General features: G+C 49.0%; 1 pseudogene; it reads left to right on the top strand.

Annotated features, from left to right (window-relative positions):
• The first annotated feature begins 16 nt into the window (after positions 1-16).
• LOC113980435 lies at positions 17-4189 on the top strand (annotated as a pseudogene).
• The last annotated feature ends 2998 nt before the right edge of the window (positions 4190-7187 follow it).

Below are 7187 nucleotides of genomic sequence, written 5' to 3'. Positions count from 1 at the left end.
TGCATCACCAGGCGCTATGGTGGCAGGAGGGGCCTCCCCTGCTAAAGATACTGGGAAAGCCCTGATGAGAGATCTTGAAGAATTCAGAACATGGTGTAAGGCAGAAGATCTAGGCTTTGGGTGCTGTTTTCAGGATAGCTGACCGGACTTGCCTTTCTATTCCTTTTCATTGTTTGCATCGGTGCTGCGATGTTCCCCAAAGGCCAGATTGGTGGGGACCATCTGTTTTCTCCCCCCTTTTTGGGACAGGTAGACAAACATCATGCAGGAACTACTCCACAGCCAAGGAACATAGACTCTCTGCTGCCCTTGGTACTCCCTGCATCGCTGATCTCCGCTTGCAGTAACTTTGTTTCTGTCTTTTTTTTCAATAAAGTTCTGCTGCATTCAAGTCTGGCCTCCATGTGGTTCTTTCCTCTGGTTATACTCCTGAATGCCAAAGGAGAAAGGTGTTGCTCAGTGGTGGAAGGGGCTGAGCATATAAGCAGACCCTTACCTATTCACAGAGGAATGGCCTTTTGGGGCACTGTGGAGGCGCAGATCTTTAGGGAACCATCCCTTGGAGCTGAGGAAGACATCCCTGGCTGCTCTGCTTCCAGACACCATCAAGCCTTGTTTTGATGTGTCTCTCCCCACAAATTCCCAGGAAATTGGGAGACCCTGAAGCATTAGCAGCCCCATGAGCTCTTCAGGAAGAGTGTTCCTCTTGCTATGACCGGAGTTGCACTGGGGGGGTGGGTGTGAGGGTTTTGGACATAATCTGCTCTGCAGAATATCAGGAGTTGGAATTTGAGGAACAGCCTTCATGTTGGACCATGGCTTCTACTCCATCTTCCTCTTCCCTCCACGACCCAATAAAAAGTGAGCACAAATATCTATTGAGCACTTTCTTTTCCCTATGCCGTGTTCCTTTAGCTCAGGACATGTTGATTCCAAGGTCTCAGCCTCTGCCTGACACAGCACCAGGCTGATGGGCTGCACTGGTACATTTGGCATTGGCTTGGACACGAGGCAGGGACTCGTCTCACACCAGACAGCACTGACACTGCAGCGAATGCAAACTCACTCAGGCATAGCCTGGATGAATCTGGCAGAACTTCTCAGCCTTTCTCACTGTCCACAGAACAAAACTCACACTTTTGAAGTCCCTAGATTGGGGGAGAGCCATGTCCTGGTCTGAAGAAGCAGGGAGCGGGGACTGCAAGCCATGCTTAGCATTCCCAATATTGTTTACACTGAATTAATCTAAGGGTCCAAACCAGTGTGAAAACATCCTTGTTGGGTCCTGGAATCAGCAGCAGCAGATTGTGAGCTTTGGAGGAGTAGGAAAAGGAGGACTGAAGATACAGAAGGTTGCATTTCAGTGCCTGTGGTGAGGACAATTCTCTGCCAGGTTTGTTCTCTCGTTCAGCTGCACTGAAGTTCCCCCTGACTCTGGCTGCTCTGTGGAGCTTATTGACAGAGCAGTGGAGAGTGACACTGCCATGAGCAGAGCAATCCCTCATGAGGAGGGACACATATACATACACACTTGTGCACATCAGAATGGAATCATGCACAAATTTTTGCACCCATGTACATTCACACAATCCCAGCTGCACACAGGACACAGAAAGTCACAGACAGCACAGCTTCCTGACAGGAAAGTCCTGTTTGTCAAATCTGATTTCATTCTACAAGGTGACCCACCTTGTTGATCAGTGGAAGCCCTTTGATGTAATCTTGTTGGGTTTCAGTAAAGCTTTTAATACTGTCTCTCCCAGGATCCTTCTGGACAAACTGTCCAGCTCAGAGCTGGATAAACACATCCTGTGCTGGGTGAGAATTGGCTCATGGGTTGAGCACAGAGGGTGACAGCGACTGGGGTGACATCAGACTGGCATCTGTCACTAGTGGGGCTCCACAGGGTTCCATCTTGGGCCCTGTGCTCTCCAACATCTCCATCAATGGTTTGGACACAGGACTGGAAGGGACACTGAGCAAGCTTGCAGATGACAGTATATTAACAGACAAATAATAAACAGTAAAAGTTGTTGACTCTCTCAAAGACAGGGAGGCCCTGCAGAGAGATTTCAACAGATCAGAGGGCTGGGAATCACCAAGCATAGGAAGTTCAACAAGAGGAAGTGCCAGGATCTTCCCCTGGGATGTGGTAACCCCAGACCTATGGACAGAGTGGGAATGAGATGCCGGAAAACAGTGCCGGGAAAGGGCCCTGGGGGTCCTGGTGGGTGGCCCTGAGTCAGCAGTGCCCTGGCAGCCAGGAGGGCCAACCCTGTCCTGGGGGCATCAGGCCCAGAATCACTGGCTGGGCCAGGGAGGGGATTGTCCCGCTCTGCTCTGCCCTGGGCCAGCCTCACCTCAATATTGGGGCAGTTTGGGGGGACACAATGGAAGGGAGAGATTGAGCCATTAGAGAGTGTCCAAAGGAGGGCAACCAAGATGGGGAAGGACCTTGAGGGGAAGCTGTGTGAGGACACTGAGGGTACTTGGGGTGTTCAGCTGGAGGAGAGGAGACTGAGGGGAGACCTCACTGCAGGCACAACTTCCCGGGGAGGGGCAAGAGGAGGGGCAGGGACTGAGCTCTGCTCTGTGGGGACCAGGGACAGGATCCCAGGGAATGGCTTGCAGTTGTGTCAGGCAGGTTTAGTTTGGATATCAGAAAAAGATTCTTCCCCCACAGGATGGTTGGGCACAGCCTCAAGTCTGACAGAGTTCAATAAGTGTTTGGATGATACTCGCAGGCACATGGTGTGACTCTTGGTGATGTGCTGTGCAGGGCTAAGAGTTGGACTCTGTGATCCTTGTGGATCCCTTCCAACTCAGAATATTCTGTGAAAGAATCACAGTGAACTGTGGCCTCTTCAGTAGACAACTGGAGATGATAGTGGCAGGACTAGAGCATTCTGAGGAGAACAAGGCAGGGGCCTCACAGACTTCTCCCTGGTGCAGAAGAAAAGAAGTATGAGAAACAGTTGAGCAGAATTTTTCTGGGTTCATTTTTAGGCAGGATAGAGCAAAATCCAGGAGCCACTATTGCCAACAGGAGCACCAAAGACCCCCAAAGGAGTGATCCAGACTGACATAATTTGCTTTTATTAGACTCTTCCAGCATGTGAGATGAGTCCTCTGAGTCATCTGCCTACACTGATGTGTTTTGCTCCAGAAAAGCTTGGGCCTCTCATCTTGTCACAAAAAACAAACAAACAAACAAAAGCGTTCACAGGGAAATGTGCCTGAAACAAAGCAGGAAATGAAACACAGACATTCAGGAAGCCAAGCCACAAACCATAGAATTAAATGGGATGTTTTGCATATTAAATGGGATGTTTTGCAATCAAGATGAGTTTCTCAGAAAATGATCATGTCTGCCAGGGATGCCTCTGGCAGCTTGGGGAAGTAAAGGTCCATAATAAATGCCTGCTCAGCTTCTCCACTTCTCTTGCCTCCTTCTCCTCAGGAATCAGGTAAGTCTGAAGCCCCTTCTCCTTCTCTGCTTTCTCTAAAGGAGATCTCACCTCCATGGACCTCTCAATTGATTCCAGCTCTCTTCTAGGATGGCTCTTGGGATTGCTTGTCATGGGAGAGTGAAGTAGGGAGAAGGTCAGAAATGGAGAGAGGTTGGGACTCGTGTGCAGGTGGCATCTGCACTCGAGGGCTGAGCAGTAGCTGCATAGGAGTTGGTGGATCCTTTTGGGTCCTGGCAGAATGAGGGCAACAAGCCCTCGTACATCTCTGCACAGCCTCCACCTCCTGGCCTGTCTTGTGTCTTGTCTCCCTCATGGTGTGGTGACAAGCTGCTCCTCACACATCCCCATTTTTTGCTTCCTCCCTGCTCTCTCTCCAGGTGCCCTTTGTGCCCCAAGACATGTCCTGTACAGAGCTGTCCCTGCGGCCCCACCCCGCTGGCCAACAGCTGCAATGAGTGCTGTGTCAGGCAGTGCCAGAGCTCCACTGTTGCCATCCAGCCCTCTGCTGTGGTGGTGACCCTGCCCGGGCCCATCCTCAGCTCCTTCCCACAGAACACCGTGGTGGGATCCTCCACCTCCGCTGCCGTTGGCAGCATCCTCAGCTCTGACGGAGTGCCCATCAACTCCGGGGGCTTTGACCTCTCCTGCATCACCAGCTGCTACCGTGGCAGATGTCCCCCCTGCTAAAGCCCCTGGCAACATTGTTCAACAACCTCCAAGACCTCCAATCCTGGTGCTGGACTGAAGACAGGTTGGCTGCCATATGCCCACCAAGATGCTCTACCACTGCCCTCCACAACTAGACAGGGGGAGAAAATATGACAAAGGGCTCATGGGTTGAGAGAAGGACAGTGAGAGATCACCTAGACTTACCATTATGTGGAAAGTAGACTCCGGGAAAATAATTAAATTTATTTCTAATCAAAATCAGAGCAGGATAATATAAAATAAGGACAAATCTAAAACCACATTCTTCCCACCCCTCCCTTCTTCCTAATCTCAGCCTCACTCCTGACTTCTCTACCTTCTCCCACTGAGTGGCACAGGGGAACAAGTTGTTGCAGCGTGTTTGTTGCCTCTGCTGCTCCTTCCTCCTCATGCTCTTTCCCAACTCTAGCATGGGAACATTCCTTTACAAACTTCTCTAACACGAGACCTTCCCACAGGCTGCAGTTCTTCACAAACTGCTCCAGCACTGATCCTTTCCACAGGGTGCAACCTTTCAAGAACAGACTGAGTTCCAGTGTGGGTCCTGCGCAGGTCCTACCAGCAAACCTGCTCCAGCAAAGCCTTTTCTCCATAGGGCCACACTTCCTGCCAGGAACCTGTTCCAGATCTCCATGGTGTCACAGCTTCCTTCAGGGTACATCCATCTGCTCTGTCATGAGGTGGATACCTGCTCTACTGTGTAGCTCCATGGGTTGCAGGGAAATCTCTACCCCAGTGCCCAGATGTGGTAGTTTGGCCTAGGCCTTCCTTGGTGACCAGCTTGTAACCAAGGAAGTGCCCAGATTTACCCGGTATTCCCTACGATTTTTACGTAAACTGGGGTATAAGAAGAAGGGAGGAAAGACTTTCGCTCTCTTTCCTTCCGGCGGCTTTGGAGGTGCAGGTTTCCCTGCTGTTGAGTCTGTCGGGTTGGGGAGTGAGGCCTGGTAAGGCCTTGTCGACCTTGGGAGGCGGAGGCTGCCGGCAGTCGCTCCAACGGGACTCTCCGTTGTCCCAAGGAGAGTAGTAAGAGATTTTCTTTGCTAATTCTTTTAGTTGATAGACCTTGGGCTATTGATCGGGATAATATATATATATATTATTTTGGTTTTTTTGTTCTTCCCTTCCCCTTTCCCTTTTCCTTGTGAAATTGTATATATATTTCAACTGTACATAACTGTAATATAAGTGTAAATATATTTTTATATATACTGCTTTGTCTCTCTCTCGTTTTCGGTTCTTTTGGTTTTTTTCTCCCCTCTTCTCACTTGGTTTGGGGTGGGGGGGGACTCCTTGTGGTAAGGTTTGGAGACTTGGCAGGGAGCCAGCTCCTGAACCACATCCTTCTTCACTGACCTTGGTGTCTGCACAGCTATTTTCTCTAATTATTCCACCCTTCTCTCCCAGCTGCTGTTGCACAGCAGTTTTTTACCTCTTCTTAAAATTATATCAGGGAAGCAGTACCAACATCACAGCTTAGCTCAGCTCTGACCAGCAGCGGGTCCACCTTGGAGCCAGTGGAATTGTCTTCATCTGACATCTCACAGAAGCCACCCCTGGGACCCCCTTCACTACCAAAACCTTGCTACATAAAGCAGATACACTCTTTATATAAAAAAATTGAAGGGAAGGTGCAAAGAAGACTCTTCTCAGAGATGCCCAATGACAGGACCAGAGGCAATGACTACAGGCTGAAACACGGGAGGCTGTGTCTGGAACATCAAGACACTGACTGAGCGCTGGAAAACAAGTTGTCCAGAAAAGTCTTGGAGTCTCCATCTTTGGAGATCTTCAAAAGCCATCAGGACATGGTTCTTGGCAACTTGTTTTATTTGCCCTGAATCAGAAGGGTCATTGGACTAGGTGGCCCCTTCCAACCTCAACCATCCCATGAAATGGTTCTCCAAAGGGCTTTTTACAAAATAACTTTTCCCACAGTTGCTCTGGACTTCCAGGATAGCAGAGAAGGAGTGTTTCCAGTGCACGCCCATGACCCAAATCTACAGAGGAGGCTTTTACATTTTCATGCTGTACTCTTTGGTCATAAATCACCTTCTGCGTCCTCCAAAGGGGCCTTGGTGTCTGTTGCCCGCTTCTGCTTGTTTCTGGTGACACAGTGATACAGTGGTGCACTATCACAGTATCTTTAGGGTTGTTACTGTCTATATTTACACTGTAGTACTGTAACACTGTGACTGATCCAACACAGGATACCTCAGTGCCTCAAGACAGATCTTTCCTCTGTTATGTTATTAAAGTGATGGCTTTAACCTCAAAGCTACATTTTGCTCTAGACTGTAAGAAGCCATAGGGGCTTAGGGACTAGTGACACAAAATCCACAATATACTCATCTGCCAAAAACTTGCCTGTCAATTCACTGAGCAGGGGCATCCCAGTCCCCTGACTGACTCAGAGATTTAACAGGGTCTGTGTCAAGATAAAGGCAATGGTCTGGCAGGGCAGTTGAGTGTTTGATTGTAAAACTCTAGGTGTGCATATGCTGTTGAGAAACAAGCTACACAAATGTCAGCACTGTTCTCCAAGACCCTGTACCCATTGGTGTGGTTCCATGAGTCAGTATCTGTACCCCCATTAAAAAAAAGCTGGAGAAAAGAAACAACCATGCAACTAACTGGCTGTCTTACAATATTGATGCTGAGTAGGTCTGAGCTCTTTCCAAATATTCCCCATAAATAATTCTAAAACAGCTTTGCCATTTGGTATTTCACTGGGGGTGTTGGTGGCGTTTGCTTACTGTGTTCAGGTCACAAAATTACATCTTCTTTCTGCCTGTGATTCGGAAAGTTTCGACAAGTTTCATGTAGTGAATGATGTAAATTATTACCTCTGTATCCTTCTAGATATTGTCTAGCTCCAGCCTCTGGATCAGCCGGTGGCACTGATGAAAGTGCTCCATGGAGGCCATGAAATGGACTTTCACTTCCTCCTTTCACGCACCTGTTGCGTTTCAGAGTGGGGGCCAAAATGGACTCTCAAAAGCTGTCTCA

Source organism: Neopelma chrysocephalum, unplaced genomic scaffold (assembly GCF_003984885.1).
Source record: "Neopelma chrysocephalum unplaced genomic scaffold, ASM398488v2 Primary Assembly neopelma1_94170, whole genome shotgun sequence".
In the NCBI taxonomy this organism is placed as follows: Eukaryota; Metazoa; Chordata; class Aves; order Passeriformes; family Pipridae; genus Neopelma; species Neopelma chrysocephalum.
Note: the sequence above shows the minus strand (reverse complement) of the source record. Positions and strands in the feature narration are given on the sequence as shown.